This window comes from Ovis canadensis, chromosome 22 (assembly GCF_042477335.2).
Source record: "Ovis canadensis isolate MfBH-ARS-UI-01 breed Bighorn chromosome 22, ARS-UI_OviCan_v2, whole genome shotgun sequence".
Lineage (NCBI taxonomy): Eukaryota > Metazoa > Chordata > Mammalia > Artiodactyla > Bovidae > Ovis > Ovis canadensis.
This window is the reverse complement of record NC_091266.1, coordinates 31,446,893-31,464,958: the sequence shown is the minus strand read 5'-3', so window position 1 is coordinate 31,464,958 and position 18,066 is coordinate 31,446,893. Positions and strand designations below refer to the sequence as shown.

The 18,066-nt window shown below is 39.8% G+C and overlaps 1 pseudogene; it reads right to left on the bottom strand.

The window, feature by feature from the left end:
* The window catches only part of LOC138427924 (cytochrome P450 2C18-like), a 38,314-nt pseudogene that overhangs the window by 19,080 nt on the left and 1,168 nt on the right, over positions 1-18,066 (bottom strand).

Here is an 18,066-nt window from a genome sequence, read left to right as displayed (position 1 = left end):
TAGTGTTTCCATTGCTTGAATTTGATTTGCAGATACAGTAGTTATGTGTACACAGCCTATCATTATTACACAAAACAATTAAAGATAACTTAAATAAACAAATAACTTACCTTGTCATAGATCTGGACACTCGCTATTGTGAGGATGGCATTTCTAGAGTAATGTCACACAAAAGGCAGAGAGGATGTTCTAGGAATCAGTCCATCCACTGAAATAACTACTGGCCATGCACAAAGGGTCTGAGCAGTTATTTTTGCACCCTGGAAATTAAACACTTACAGCATCCAGGAGTATGCTTAGATAAATGTGTCTGGTACATAAATCGAACCAATGTTTTCTTAGGTCAGTCTCCCAGGCAATACAAAGAAAAACAAAAATAAACAAACAGGACCTAATCAAACTAGTAAGCTTTTGCACAGCAAAAGAAACCATAAACAAAATGAAAAGACAACCTACAGAATGGGAGAAAAGTATTTGCAAATGATGTGATCAACCAGTGTTTAATTTTCAAAATATACAGCTTATACAACTCAACAACACAAATATAAACAACCCAATTGAAAAAAAGGCAGAAGACCTCACCAGACATTTCTCCAAAGAATACATACCGATGGCCAAACCAACAATCTAAATTCTGTATCCTTCAAATTTTCCTTAAAAAGTGAAGGAGAAATAAGACTTTCTCAGCAAATGAGCAAAAAAAATTGATGGAATCTGTTGCCAGTTAAACTGGCTTGCAAAGAATGTTTTAAAAATCTTTAGAGAGAAGGAAAATCATATAGGTCAGAAACGCATCTACATAAAGAAAGGGTTATACAGAAAGAATGAGTGACAGTAAAATAAAAAGTTTTGCTTATTTACTTTATTTCTCTAACAGATAAAAATTTGCAGAAAATAGTAACAATATATTTGATTATGTAAGGGTTATGGACATATGTATAAATATACATATGCTTATATATGGACTTCCCTGGTGGCTCAGACGGTAAAGCGTCTGTCAACAACGCGGGAGATGTGGGTGCAATCCCTGGGTCGGGAAGATTCCCTGGAGAAGGAAATGGCAACCCGCTCCAGTACTCTCGCCAAGAAAATCCCATGGACAGAGGAGCCTGGTGCAGGCTACTGTCCATGGGGTCACAAAGAGTCGGACATGACTGAGCGACTTCACTTACCCTTACCTTATGCTTATATGTAAGTGGAATGAACCACAACAATGATACAAAGGATGGAAAGGAAGAAGTATAATTATTTGTTATTATAAGAGACATTAACTGTAAAGTGGAGTGGTGTTATTCGCAAGTGCATCAGAGCATTTAAATATGTGAGGCAAAACTGACAGAACTTCAAGAAATAGAAACAAAATGAATAAACTACTTCAGTTCACATCAGTTCAGTTCGGTCGCTCAGTTGTGTCTGACTCTTTGCGACCCCATGTACTGCAGCATGCCAGGCCTGCCTGTCCATCACCAACTGCCAGAGTTTACCCTAACTCATGTCCATTGAGTCTGTGATGCCATCTAACCATCTCATCCTCTGTCGTCCCCTTCTCCTCCTGCCTTCAATCTTTCCCAACATCAGGATCTTTTCAAATGAGTCAGCTCTTTGCATCAGGTGGCCAAAGTGTTGGAGTTTCAGCTTCAACATCAGTCCTTCCAATGAACACCAGGATTGATTTCCTTTAGGATGGACTGGTTGGATCTCCTAAGACTTAAAATAAATTTAATCAAGGAGGCGAAAGATCTGTACACTGGAAACAATAAAAGAAAATGAAGAGGATCAATTAATGAGAGATATCCCATGTATATGAATAAGAATTAATATTGTTAAAATGTCTATATTACCAAAAGCAACCTACAGATTCAATGAAATACATATCAAAATAGAACTTTTCACAGAAATAGAAAAAAATTAAAATTCACATGCAAGGTTTTCTCTGGTGGTCCAGTAGTTAAGAATCTGCCTACCAGTGCAGTGGGCATGAGTTCAGTCTCTGCTCCAGGAAGATCCCACGTGCCATGAGGCAACTAAGCCCATGCACCACAACTACTGAGCCCAGGCACCCTAGAGCCTATCCTTTGCAACAAAAGAAGCCACCACAGTGAGAAGTCCATGCACCACAATTAGAGAATAGCTCCTACCTGCCACAGCTAGAGAGAGCCTGCAGAGGAATGGAGATCCAGTGCAGTCAAAAGTCAATCATTAACATTTTTTTTAATTCATATGGAACAACAAAGGACCCTACATAGCCACTGTAATACTAAAAAAGAACAAGGGTGGAGGAATTGCACTTTCTGATTTCAAACTATATTACAAAGCTATAATAATCAAAACAGTATAAAAACAGCTACACAGACCAATGTAAAAGAATAAAGAACCCAAAAGTAAATCGACAGATTTATGATCAACTGATCTCAAGATACATAATGTGGAAAGTACAATTTCTCAAAAATAGAGCTCTGGGAAAACTAGATCACCACCTACAAAAAATAATAATTTGAATCATTATCTTACAACATACAAAACGTCACCTCAAAATGGACTGAAGCTATAAACATAAGACCTAAAGCCATGAAACACCTAGAAGAAAGCAAAAAGGAAAAACTTCTTTATATTGGTCTAGGCAATGATTTGTTCAATATGATACCAAGAGCATAGGAAAAACAAGCAAAAATACAATATTTTTTCCTACCAGTAATCCTAGCCACAATTACCCAGGAAGTAAAGAGTACATCTTACAACCCAGTCTGGCAGAGAAGCAAGTTCAAAATCCCATTCAGGCCCAGTCTGGAAGAGAACAAGTTCAAAATCCCATTCAACTCCTAAGCATAGCCTCCAGCATACATGTATCAAAACAGCATATTGTACACATTAAATGGGCTTCTCCAGTGGCTCAGTGGTAAAGAATCTGCCTGCAATGCAGGAGACACAGGTTCGATCCCTGGGTCTGGATGATCACCTTGAGGAGGGCACGGCAACCCACTCCAGTATTCTTGCCTGGAGAATCCCATGGAGAGAGAAGCCTGGTGGGCTACAGTCCATAGGGTCCCAAAGAGCTGTACACAACTAAAGCAATTGAGCATGCATGCACACACACATTAAATACATAAAAAATTTCCAAGTTTTACTGAGGTATAATTGACAGGTAAAAAATTATTTAATTGAAATAGAAGAACTATCCCACCAACTGGGCTTCTCTGATAGCTCAGCTGATAAAGAATTTGCCTGTAATGAGGGAGACCTAGGTGCAATCCTTAGGGTGGGAAGATCCCCGGAAAAGGGAACAGCTACCCACTCCCGTATTCTGGCCAGTATTCACATTAATTAGGCTAGCTCTAATAATTACAAAAAATTATAAAATACATATTGGCCACTATGTGGGTAAACAGGACCCCTGTACATTGCTCGTGGGAACATGACTCCTGTAGTCGCTGTAGAAAATGTTGGCAGTTCCTCAAAATTATACATAAAATTGTCACATATCTCAACTCTACTCCTATAAATACACCCCACAAAAATGAAAAAATGTCCATCAAAAACTTGTACACAAATGTTTACAATAACTCTATTCATAAGGCTCAAAGTCAGAAACAACACAGATGTCCACCAATAGATGAATGCATTAAAAAAATTATAATATGTGCAAAAATGGAATATTATTCATCCATAAAAGAAAATAACAAAGTACTGATACATGCAACTTAGATGAACCTCCTAAATACTGTACTAGGTGAAAGAGCTAGAAACAAAAGGGACAATGCTGTGAGACCTTTCATATGATGTATACATAATAGGCAAATTCATAGAGATATAAAGCAGATAACAGGTTAACACAAGATGTGTTAGTGATCATTTACTGGGAGGGTATGTTTCTGCAGAGTGATGGAAAAGTTTTGAAATTAGAGAGAGCAAGTAATCACACAATATTGTGAGTGCAATAAATACCACAAAATTGTACACTTTAAATAAATAATTGTATGCTATGTGAATTTCATCCCATTTTTTTAAATGACATTACTCCACAAACTGATCTATAGATTTCCTACAATCCCTACCAAAATCACCACTGTCTTCCTGGTAAAAATTGATGAGCTTATCCTATAGTTAATCTGAAAATTCAGGGCACTGAGAATAGCCAAAATACTCTTAAAAATTAACAACAAAGTTAGAGGATTCACACTTCCCAACTTCAAAACTGACTATAGTACAGTGCTAGTAATTAAGAAGAACAGATAATGTGTTACGGTAGAAGGTTTTCATATAAACTATTGGAAAAGATTTGAGATTACACAAATAAACCCTTCCACTGATTAAGTCAACTGATTTTTGACTTAATGCCATAATGGTTCGTGTGGGGAAAAAAGTCTTTTCAACAAATGGTGCAGGGTTCAGTCTGGGATACCAGCCTCGAACTCCATATCTATGACAATTCATTTTACTTTACACTCAATTAAGGCTTCTCTCTTTCATTCACCTACTCTTTCCCATCATACATCTTTGCATCTCTACATACACTATTCACCCATCTGAAATTCCTTTCCTTCTCCTTCATGCAAATATATTAAATTTATTTTCAACCACCGGACATGCAGAAGTCCAGCTAGATTAAGCCATTCTCTTCCATTCCCTCAAACAGTGTGTGCAGAGATCATACCCATCTTCATATTATACTATGATATTTGTATTTTATACCTGTTTCTAATTATTTATTTTTCACCTGAGGAGTCATTCTGACTCTTCTTGGGTATACTCAGTTCAGTTCAGTTCAGTCGCTCAGTCACGTCCAACTCTTTGCGACCCCATGAATCACAGCACGCCAGGCCTCCCTGTCCATTACCAACTCTTGGAGTTTACTCAAACTCATGTCCATCGAGGCGGTGATGCCATCAAGCAATCTCATCCTCTGTCCTCCCCTTCTCCTCCTGCCCCCAATCCCTCCCAGCATCAGGGTCTTTTCCAATGAGTCAACTCTTCACATGAGGTGGCCAAAGTATTGGAGTTTCAGCTTTAGCATCAGTCCCTCCAATGAACACCCAGGACTGATCTCCTTTAGGATGGACTGATTGCATCTCCTTGCAGTCTAAGGGACTCTCAAGAGTCTTCTCCAACACCATAGTTCAAAAGCATCAATTCCTTGGTGCTCAGCTTTCTTCACAGTCCAACTCTCTCATCCATGCCTGACTACTGGAAAAACCATAGCCTTGACTAGACGGACCTTTGTTGGCAAAGTAATGTCTCTTCTTTTCAATATACTATCCAGGTTGGTCATAACTTTCCTTACAAAGAGAAATGTCTTTTCATTTTATGGCTGCAATCACCATCTGCAGTGATTTTGGAGCCCAAAAAAATAGACTCTGACAGTTTCCCCTGTTTCCCCATCTATTTCCCATGAAGCAATGGGACCAGATGCCATGATCTTTGTTTCCTGAATGTTGAGCTTTAAGCCAACTTTTTCACTCTCCTCTTTCACATTCATCAAGAGGCTTTTTAGATCTTCTTCAGTTTCTGCCATAAGGGTGGTGTCATCTGCATATCTGAGGTTATTGATATTTCTCCCGGCAATCTTGATTCCAGCTTGTGCTTCTTTCTGCCCAGTGTTTCCTCATGGTGTACTCTGTATAGAAGTTAAATAAGCAGGGTGACAATATACAGCCTTGACGGACTTCTTTTCCTATTTGGAACCAGTCTGTTGTTCCATGTCCACTTCTAACTGTTGCTTCCTGACCTGCATATAGGTTTCTCAAGAGGCAGGTCAGGTGGTCTGGTATTCCCATCTCTTTCAGAATTTTCCACAGTTTATTGTGATCCACACAGTCAGGCTTTGGCATAGTCAATAAAGCAGAAATAGATGTTTTGCTGGAACTCTCTTGCTTTTTTGATGATCCAGCAGATGTTGGCAATTTGATCTCTGGTTCCTCTGCCTTTTTGAAACCAGTTTGAACATCTGGAAGTTCATGGTTCACGTGTTGCTGAAGCCTGGCTTGGAGAATTTTGAGCATTACTTTACTAGCGTGTGAGATGAGTGCAATTGTGCAGTAGTTTGAGCATTTTTTGGCACTGCCTTTCTTTGGAATTGGAATGAAAACTGACCTTTTCCAGTCCTGTGGCCACTGCTGAGTTTTCCAAATTTGCTGGCATACTGAGTGCAGCACTTTCATAGCATCATCCTTCAGGATTTGAAATAGCTCAACTGGAATTCCATCACCTCCACTAGTTTTGTTCATAGTGATGCTTTCTAAGGCCCACTTGACTTCACATTCCAGGATGTCTGGCTCTAGATGAGTGATCACACCATCATGATTATCTGGGTCATGATGATCTTTTTTGTACAGTTCTTCTGTGTATTCTTGCCACCTCTTCTTAATATCTTCTGCTTCTGTTAGGTCCAGATCATTTCTGTCCCTTATCGAGCCCATCTTTGCATGAAAAAGTTCCCTTGGTATCTCTAATTTTCTTGACGAGATCTCTAATCTTCCTCACTCTCTTGTTTTCCTCTATTTCTTTGCATTGATCACTGAGGAAGGTTTTCTTATCTCTCCTTGCTATTCTTTGGAACTCTACATTTAGATGCTTATATCTTTCCTTTGCTCCTTTGCTTTTCACTTCTCTTCTTTTCACAGCTATTTGTAAGGCCTCCCCAGACAGCCATTTTGCTTTTTTGTATTTCTTTTCCATGGGGATGGTCTTGATCCCTGTCTCCTGTACAATGTCATGAACCTCTGTCCATAGTTCATCAGGCTCTATATCTATTAGATCTAGTCCCTTAAATCTATTTCTCACTTCCACTGTACAATCATAAGGGATTTGATTTAGGTCATACCTGAATGGTCTAGTGGTCTTTGTCACTCTCTTCAATTTAAGTCTGAATTTGGCAGTAAGGAGTTCATGATCTGAGCCACAGTCAGCTCCTGGTCTTGCTTTTGCTGACTGTACAGAATTTCTCCATCTTTGGCTGCAAAAAACATAATCAGTCTGATTTCGGTGTTATTTAATATGCCAAGCCCTGGTTAACAACTGTGGTATAAATATTAATATAATATAGTCTCTGTATTGAGAGAAATTTTCACTTCACAAATGCATAATTTTCTATGTTGACAGATGTATTTGTGGGAGAAAATCATGACCTTGGACCAAATATGGTAATTTTTTCCTATATTCATATATCATGTTTATATGAGTATAGGCTTCCCTTGTGGCTCAGATGGTTAGGAGTCTGCTTGCAATGCAGGAAACCTGGGTTCGATCTCTGGGTTGGGAAGATCCCCTGGAGGAGGAAATGGCAATCCACTCCAGTATTCTTGCCTGAAGAATCCCATGGACAGAGAAGCCTGGTGGGCTACAGTCCATGGGGTCACATAGAGTCGGGCATGACTGAGTGACTAACACACACACATATGTTGACAGATGCATTTGAGGGAGAAAATTATAACCATGGATCAAATATGATAATTTTTCCTATACTCATATATCATGTTTATAGCATAAATGCATTTTTATCTCAATTCTCTCATATTTTACCTCAATTCTTCCTTACCATCATGATATATAGGATGACATGAAATACTATGATTTACATTTGTAGATGACAAGAGAATTTAAACAACCTGAAAAGAACACAGAGCTGGTCCTTGATGTTCCTACTTCTGTCTCATACACTCAAACATAAAATCAAAATTTTAGGGCTGAAAGGATCCTAAAGAACCAGGAAACACAACCAATATTTTATGGATAAAGTAACTGGGCACCAGAGGAATTAAGTAACTTCTGTGATGTCTCTTAGGCAGAGGATAGAACACAGCTTAGCACAGGGTACACCTGTAATGTTTGTTTATGTTTCTTACACACACAAAAACAATCATTTTGTTGTTCCCAAAGCAGTTACCTTGTAGGTTAAGATGCCAAATGAAGCATCAAGATCTGCCTCCTATCCTAGTTGTCCTCTGGCAGCACTCTCCCCTATGAAGGAGATATTCTCCTCCCTACTAAATGCAGATATTTCTGTCAACTAATGTGCTTAAGTAGCAACTATGTGTGTGTGTGTGCATGCGCTGAGTTACTTCAGTCGTGTGTGACACTTTGTGACCCTATGAACTGTAGCCTGCCAGGCTCCTCTGTCCATGGGATTCTCCAGGCAAGAATACTGGAGTGGGTTGCCATTCCCGCCTTCCTGACCCAGGGATGGAACCTGCATCTCTCACATCTCCTGCATTGCAGATGGATTCTTTACCCATGAGCCACCGGGAAAGCCCTAAATAGCACCTAAGTGGTGTGAAATCAAAGTATCAATAACAATAAACAAGAAATGTCATAGCCATTAGTGATTTCCGGCCTCCAAATGTAAATGAGGGCTCCCAAAACTGAGATCTGACAGATGCTGCCACCCCCTCAAGATGACTGCTGAGGAGCTGGGGGAAGGCCAGAAGAAACTTAAGAGGCTGCATTCCTCTAGGTGAGCAACGAAACTGGATTTGGCCCCAGAGAGCTGAGGTGCATATGGAAGGAATGAATTCAGTGAGCCATGAGGCTTGCATCTTCTCATACACAGAACGCTAGATTCCTTAACTTGATATCTGATCTTTGATGTTCAGTCTGCTTGCTCCCTTTGTTGCAAACTTGTATATAGCCTGACTCTCCTCCTGCCTCCTTGGAGCAGTTTTCTCAGATGTGGTCACCCTCACTCAGAGTCCTAACCATTCCCACCAAATAAAATAACTCTCTACTTTCAGGATGTGACTATATTTTTTTTTTAGTCAACAGTGGAGATTGAATGACAAGACTTGTGAGTAATGGGAGCCTTTCCAGAAGGACCTAGAAGTCCTTCAATTGCTGCAGGCATCCCTTTGGAGAAGTTACCAAACTGGTTTCTGGAAATTGGTGTGAAAACCACTGAACAGTGTCAATAGGACTGAATTGCAGTTCTGTTTTCTGGGCATGCATTTTCTTGTCTATCATCAAAAGGCTCAACCATCAGCCCCAGATGAACACTCCATGATGCTAAGCTCTAGGCAGGACTGTGCTCTTCACACTTTCACCTCACAGTTTGGTGTATAGAAATCTGGACCTCATGGAGAAAATAGCAGAAATGATTTTGTTAGGGGAAGCACACTGATTGAAACAGCCCACCCTGGCCAGGCACCATAGTAATTATTTGTGTGAGCTGTTTTATGACAGGAGGTTCCTGGTAAGGAACAGGAAACTAATAAGCCTCCACCAACCAGAAGAGTTTGGGAAAGGTCAAAAGGAGACACCACCTGTCCAACCACCTCCCAGAATGCTTCTCTCTGGCATCCATCTTGGCTGAACAAGGCATGCACCACCAGGAAGGACTCTGAGTCAGAACGATTGGCTAAGGACAACCAGGAAACTAATCCCATCACCATAAAACCCGAGACTGCAAGCCATTTGACAGAGCAGTTCTGGGTTCCCTTACCCTACTGCTCTCCACCCGGGTGCCCTTTCCCAATAAAATCTCTTGCTTTGTCAGCACATGTGTCTCCTCCGACAATTCATTTCCGAGTGTTAGACAAGAGCCCAGTTTCGGGCCGTGGAAGGGGTCCCTCTTCCTGCAACAATTCCTCAAGAAGAAAGGACCTTGGCCTCACCTGAACCTATGGAGAGCTCAGAATCCTGAAGTTTTCATTCAGTTTTTCCATTAGATTTAGAAAAGTCTCATCTTTATAATCAAAACGGTTCTGGAAAATAATGGAGCAGATCACATTGCAGGGAGCACAGCAGAGGATGAAAGTGGGATCACTGCTGCTGCTAAGTCACTTCAGTCCTGTCCGACTCTGTGCAACCCCATGGACCGCAACCCACCAGGTTCCTCCGCCCATGGGATTTTCCAGGCAAGAGTACTGGAGTGGGGTGCCATTGCCTTCTCCGAAGTGGGATCGCAGGGTGAGGCTAAAAAATCAGAAACAATTTTAAGACACCATTGAAATATACAGATGAAACATTTGGTGTTTGTGATAACATGTGAAAGTTGTTTTAGAAACTTTAAACAATATCATATCCCCCAATTCCCTTAACAAATATTCAACAAGCATAAAATCAACACTTCAATTTTTATTTAAAATGAGTAGATTTCAGCACAGGTAATTAAATAATGGGTTGTTTTTTATTATTCAATTCACATCCACTGCCTTTTCTTGTACACTTTCACCCAAGATGCCTGTTAATTTGAAGAGAAAATGGTGAAAATTAAAGAGGTCATTTAAAAATACTATTTAGTAACTGTTAGGTAGGTAGAACAGGGAAAAGGAGTCCAAAATGGTGGTGGCTAAAGACAAGGAAGGGAAAAGCCCGTGAAAAAGAAACAGAAGATCCAAGGACCTGAATGAGGACCTCAGGTAAAACAGACAACACTCCTGGCTGGCCCAATTTACATAGGACAGGCCCAGGGAGACATAAACATATGAATAGAAGAGCCAAAGCTAGCTCTCTCTCTCCTGCGTGCTGGGGCGCTCTTCTCCTCGTGTCTTTAGATCGATGTGCTCTCAGGCCTCAAAGATGGATTTTCCTGCTATCTTCTAAATAAAATAGAGCTGTAACACTGAGCTGTAACACTGATTTGTCTAAGAGCTATAACACGATCCATTTGAGACCTGAGAGCTATAACACGGTCTGTCCAAGACCTGAGAGCTGTGACTCGCCGAGGGGGCTTTAATGTCCGTCACTCCAAATCTTTGTTGTGACGAGACAAAGAATCAAGGAACATACACTCGCGTGACATAACTAAAGTTATGAGTGCTGAATATCACCTGTCTGGAAAGCCTGTAGGAAATTAAGCACTGATATACAAAGGAGAATAATTAGGGACCTCAAAATATTTTTTGCTTAATGATCAGCTGAAAGAATCACATGTAGGATCAGAAGAGGTGAAGCTAACAGGAGAGAGTTGTGGTTCATAAGGTTCAAGCCTCTGGGCTCATTGAATTCGTTCCTTTCATATGCACCTTTAGCTATCAGAGCCAAATCCTGTTTCTTGATTGTTTACATCCTTAATTCCTGGTTTACAGTCAGGGGTGGCAGATGCAGCAAACAGCTGCTTCCTGCATCCACCCCTCCCCCACCACACCCCCAGCTCTTCAGCAATCACCGCGGCGGGGGGGGGGGTGGGGGGGGGGTGGCATCTGTTGGATCACAGGCATTGTGGTCCCTTTTGAGAGCCCTCACATTTGGAGGCCCCAAATCGCTGAAGTCTGTGATATTTCTTGCCCTCCAATATGGCAGGAAATATTTCATTTCACAGTTTTAATAAATTCTCATTTTTTCCCCATCATTTAAATCAAGTTAATCATATGTCCAATGAAGGGCTCACTTTTTTTTTTTAATCTGAAGTATAGCTGAGTTACAATATATTAGTTTAAGGTGTACAACTGAAAATGTGATTCAATACTCTTTATTGGTGAACTTAATATATATGAGCGGGAATTTAAAGCACAGGAAGAGAAAAGGAAAAAACGTAGCTCAAAAAGTCAGTTACTGAAATCAAGCAAGATCTCTAAAACAAAGGAGACTCAGTTGGGGGAGGCAACCAGCTCTTCATCTAATCCTGTGGCTGTTTATCTGAGACAGTCAGCTTTGGATGCCCCTTTGAAATGGATGCCTCAGCCATCAAGGATCAAATCAGACACTTGCATTACAAAATAGTGGGAAAATTGTCAAGATTTGAATATACTCCAAATTAGAAAATGCAAATCAGAAGCAAGAGATATCACCTATTCTATCTGTTAGAATAGGCACTATCCAAAAAAAAGAAGGATGAAGGAATAGAAGGAAGGAGAGGGAGGGAGTGGAGAAGAAAATAACAACTGTTGGTGAGGGTGGGGAGGTAGAATACTACTACCAGAAGCTCCTGTGGAAAACAGTAGGATGGTTTCCCAAATAATTAAAACTAGAATTACCGTATTACCCAGCAATCCCCTTTCTGAGTTTCTATTCAGAAGAACTGACTCAAACTTTCAAAGAGATATTTGTACTTCCATAACCTTAAAAGTTGAGGTAAAACAATCTAAATACTCCCCCATGATTAATGAATTAAAAAAACATGTAAATATAAATACTGGAATAGTATTCAGCCACAAAAATGAAACAAATCTTCCCACATGATACAACATAGATGAACCTTGAGCAAACTGTACTAAGTGAAAAAAGCCAATCACAGTAGAACAAAAGATTCATGATTCCCCTTATACGAAATATCTAAATGAGTCAAACTTACAGAAACAAGAAGTATCCATCTGGCCAAAAACTTCCTTTGTTGAAGTAAAAAAAAAAAAAAAGACATCTTTCATTTTCACCAAGAACTTTATTGAACAACATATTCACCATTTGTTCCCCTACCTTCTGCAATTTTTCATGCAACTTCATATTTCCATCTTCTTAAACCTTTTTGGTTTTAGCAAAGAAATGTTCCAAGGGTCGTTTACAGTCTTCCGGGGAACTGAAAATTTTTCCATTAAGAGAATTTTGTAAAAACCAAAGTAAATTGATATCCGAAGGTGCAATGTCCATTGAGTATGGCAGCTGAATCAGAACTTCCCAGCCAAGGTGTAAAGTTTCTGCCTGGTCATCAAAGAAACATGTGGTTTTGCATTATCCACATGGAAATTTATGCATTTTCAGTTGATTAATTCCAGACATTTTTCATCAAGTGCTAACTGGAAGCAGTACTTGTGGGAACTAATTGTTTGGTTTTCCAGAAGGAGCTCATAATAGAGTTTCACCATAAACATAACATTACCTTCTTTGCATCTTCATGGCCTGGTGTAGTTGGTGGTGACTCATTTGCTTGCTTCATGATCTCTTCCATTCCACATTATTTTTTAGCATCCACTTTTCATCACTAATCATAATTTGTTTTAAAAATGAATGTTTTAATTACGTTTAAGTAGAGAGTTGCACGTGGAAATACGGTCAAGGTTTTTTTCCCATAAAATTATCTATGTGATTGTTAGGTAGGTAGAATAGGGAAAAGGAGTCCAAAATAGCTGTGGCTAAAAGACAAGGAAGGGAAAAGCCTGCGAAAATAGAACAAAGGAAGGGCTGAGGACCAGAGTGAGGACCTCAGGTAAAACAAACAACACTCCTGGCTGGCCCAATTTACATAGGACAGGCCCGGGGAGAGATAAACGTATAAAAAGAGGAGCCAAAGCTAGCTCTCTCTCTCTCTCCTGCGTCCTGGGGCACTCTTCTCTTCGCGTCTTTGGATCAACGTGCACTCATGCCTCTAAGATGGATTTTCCTGCTATCTTCTAAATAAAATAGAGCTGTAACACTGAGCTGTAACACTGATTTGTCTAAGAGCTATAACATAGTCCTTTCAAGACCTGGGAGCTATAACACAGTCTATCCAAAACCCGAGAGCTGTGACACGCCATGGGGGCTTTAATGTCCGTCACTCCAAATCTTTGTTGTGACAAGACAAAAACTAAGGAACATACACTCGCGTGACATGATTAACATAACCAAGCTGGTGCAACTGATTTTCAATGTTTAATTTGGTATGCTTAATTTGAGTATGTTGGCTATCTTCCACCTGGATTGTTCTCAATAATTGATCACTATCAACTTCAGTCGATCTACCTGATCAGGAATTATCGTCCAGCAATAAATCTCCACATGAAACTTTGCAAACCACTTTTCACATGTTCAATCCACTATAGCACCTTCTCCAAACACTACACAAATCCTTTTTGTGCTTCAGTTATGTTTTTACCTTTCTTGAAATAATAAAGCATCACATGGCAAAAAAGTTGCATTTTCTTCCTTCTTCAATATTCAAATAGCTACACAAAAATTCACTTTCTGCCATTAGTGTGGTATCATCTGCATATATGAGGTTGTTGTTATTTCTCCTGGCAATCTTGATTCCAGATTGTGATTCATCCAGCCTGGCAATTCACACCAGGGAATCCCGACCTCTGCATAGAAGTTAAATAAGCAGGGTGACAAGATATAGCTTTGTTGTACTCCTTTCCCAATTTTTAACAGTCTGTGTTCCATGTCCACTTCTAATCATTGCTTCTTGACCTGTATACAGGTCTCTCAGGAGATGAGTAAGGTGGTCTGGTATTACCATTTCTTTAAGAATTTTCCATAGTTTGTTGTGATCCACACAGTCAAAGGCTTTAGTGTAGTCAACAAAGAAGAAGCAGATGTTTTTCTGGAACTCCCTTCCTTCTCCATGATCCAAAAAATGTTGGCAATCTGATCAGTTTCAGATTGCCTTCCTCTGCCTCTTCAAAACCCAACTTGTACATCTGGAAGCTCTCAGCTCACATACTGCTGAAGCCTAACTTGAAGGATTTTGTGCATCACCTTGGTAGCATGTGAAATTGTATGGAAGTCTGAACATTCTTTGGCATTGCCTTTCTATAGGATTAGAATTATGACCTTTTTGTACAGTTCTTCTGTGTATTCTTGCTACCTCTTCTTAATCTCTTCTGCTTCTGTTGGGTCCTTACCGTTTCTGTCCTTTATTGTACCCATCTTTGCATGAAATGTTCCCTTGTCATCTCCAATTTTCTTGAGGAGATGTTCTATTATTTTCCTCTCTTTCTATGCATTGTTCATTCAAAAAGGCCTTTTATTTCCCCTTGCTATTCTCTGGAACTCTGCATTTAGTTGGGTATATCTTTCCCTTTCTCCCTTGCCTTTTGCTTCTTTTCTTTCCTCAGCTATTTTTAAAGCCTCCTCAAACAACCACTTTGCATTCTTGCATTTCTTTTCCTTTGGAATGATTTTGGTCACTGTCTCTTATACAACAGTTATAATGTACAAGTATAATGTCATGTACAATGTACATGTATAATGTCCATCCATAGTTATAATACACACTTAATTTGTTAAGATCATAGATCTCATGTTATATAGTTTTTTTACTACAAATTTTTGTAAAATGTTGGAACAAATGGTTAAGGTATGGAACTATGCCAGGCTTCATTAAGGAGCTTCTATGCCAGGTTCCTTTTAAATTACAGAGATCTAAGTTTAAAACAACTTTTATTTTGGCTAGATAGATAAAGGGCAATTTTGAAAGCCTTGGCAATTTCTTTGTCAATATGTGATTCACAGTAAATCCGATTCAAGTCTTTCATTTAATATAGAAGAAAGAATTTTAAAACAGAATAATTTGAAGTGAGCTGAAAATCAGAGTCCTTGTAATAACCATTGTACAGCTAGTAGTGGGAAGTAAATAATTACCATATATTTGTTATCAAAATCCAGTAAAGAGGGGGCAATGTTTAGCAAACTGAAAGCAAAGCCAAATTTCATTCAGAGAAGACCAGGTAGCAGTTACTGATAATCCTAAAGTCAAGTTAAACCAAACATTTTCGAACTTGGTATTTGCGTATTTTGCAGAATTATGATGCAGCAAGTGTTTATTCAAAATTTATAAATAACTGTATATATAAATGAATACACTAAGTATTAAGTAACAAGAAATAAGGAAAGCTGATATTTTTAAATGGTACTGTCTGCACAGAGAAATCAAAATTGGTAAGAACTGTACTAAGATATGCCTAAGAAAATAAAATCATAGATAGTATCACTCTTGGTCAGAACTACAGGCCTGGGCCCTCAGATGCGTCTGTGATGCTTAATATATAAATAAAGTTCAGTTACATAACATACAAGTCACACATTTCATGCTACATAAGGGCATGATGAGGTCATTCCAACCCTGTCCACTTAACAAATATTCCCTGCTGAAATGCTCTGAAATAGACAACCACATTTATGCTATGGAAAAACAATGTTATCTAATGCTTTCAGGAAGTAGTTCAAAATCATTCCTTGTGACTTCTGACTTGAAAAGAAGTTCGGAATTACAATTAAATAACCAATATCCACACTGCACGCACAGTTGTGGGAGTACACATATGACAAGCACAGACACACAAAAGCTCCCTTGGATCTCTCTTCACACTCCCCGCCTCCATAGAAGGGCTGACAACCACAGCCCATGTGAAAGATGTGGCCTCTCCTGAAATGTTTCCAAGGATATCAACAGAGAAGACAGCAGTCTGTTAAGGTCAGAGTTACAGAGCACAGAATCACCCACCGTTGGTTTTTTGCAACTCCTCCACCAGGCAGCGCGCTTCCTCTTGAACGCGGTCCTCGATGCTCCTCTTCCCCATCCCGAAATTCCACAGCGTCATGAGGGAGAAGCACCGGGTCTCCTTCCATCTCCTCTCATTGCTGAAGAGGATTCCTGCCAGGAGGAGAAACAAAAACTAGGAGGGAGGCCCTAGGCAAGGAGGAGTGAGCTGACAGTTGGCAGCCTTTCAGGTAGACCAACATCTGCTGCCAGGTTCTTCAAATTCCTTTAATCTACCTTCTCCATCCCCAATGCCAATGCTGAACACACACACAAGCACACCTACCATGGCCTTTGCTAATTCTTTCAGGCAATGGGAGACTGCCTCTTCCAGAAAACTCTTCTCCCAGATCAGAGTTTCCTTCACTGCTTCATATCCATACAACACCACGGTGGGCTTCATGCCAAAATACACAGTGAACACAGGGCCATAGGCTTCTGAGAGCTGGGAAAGTAGATGCATGTAATACCAAAATAGGTCACAACTTGATAAAATATAATACCTGACTCAGAATATATTATCATCACACTTTTACATTTCTATTCTTCCACAAACAGCCTAAAATATGTCTGAATACGTAAGTATTATAGTAATTGTTACAGTTTCCACTTTATAGATGGGATTCAAGTAACTGGTACACAGATTGTAATTAATCCACATATCAGCACCTTCAGCAGGTTTATTCGCCCCAACGTATAAATAAGGAAACTGAGGTTGAGGATTTCAATTCATTCCCAGCATTCCATGGCTAAATATAGAAGATTCAAATTTGAAACCCTTCTTACTCAATCTCTGGTCCTTGAGCAATGTATCGAAGCCTCCAGGCCCACCTTTAAACCAACAGCCACTGCCTGCTTCAGAATCACCACAGGGCAGTCATTAGAATTCTGATTCTGTAGCCCAAAGATGAATATTAGACATCTGTATTTTAAAAAATAAGTGCAGATAACTCTAATGCCCAGCACAGTTTGAGATCCACTGGTATTAGTAACACAGAAACAATAGAAGTATCACAGAAGCAGTGCCAGGACATGCAGCATCTCATGGAAGAGCAACTCCTTCCAGACTGCAGAATTCACAGGGCACAGACAGCAGCTTCCTGCAGAATGTAAATGATCACTCTTGCCGCTGACTGGGCCCTGACTGACGACTTTTCCTTTCATTCACTCATGCTGGTTCTGATTCCAAGCTAATTCCTTAACCTCAGGCACAATGCCCTTTTTCAGAAAAGTCCTATTTTCCTGGCCATCTGAAGGAAACATATAGCTTATATAGCATATGACTTCTGGAAGAAACTCTTGAATCACAAAACACTTCACTTACCATTTACCTTCTGTCCCAAATCATAGTAAATGGCTATGAAATAAAGAAGGGAAGCAATACTCCCAGCTTCTGACACTTTAATTTCAATCATACAAAGAGCTCAACATTTCTCTACTCACAAAACTCTACTCTGTTCCTCTACTTATGACAATGACATACCCGAAAAGGCAAGAGAAGTAACAGTATTTGCAGGGATTAATTTGCTACACAAGGACCTATTTAGACAATGTGCCCCCAGAAATATGTATTAGTATCATGTGTGTGTGTTAGTCAGTTCAGTTTAGTCTCTCAGTCATGTCCGACTCTTTGCGACCCCAAGGACTGCAGCACACCAGGCTTCCCTGTCCATCAGCAAATCCCAATATGCTCAGACTCATATCCATCAAGTTGGTGATGCCATCCAACCCATCTCATCCTCTGTTATCCTCTTCTCCTCCTGCCTTCAATCTTTCCCAGCATCAGGGTCTTTTCCAATGAGTCAGTTTTTCACATCAGGTGGCCAAAGTATTGTAGTTTCAGCTTCCAGTGAATATTCAGGACTGATTTCCTTTAGGACTGACTGGTGTATTAGTCAGTCATGACCAACTCTTTGTGACCCCATGGACTATAGCCTGCCAAGCTCCTCGGTCCATGGAATTCT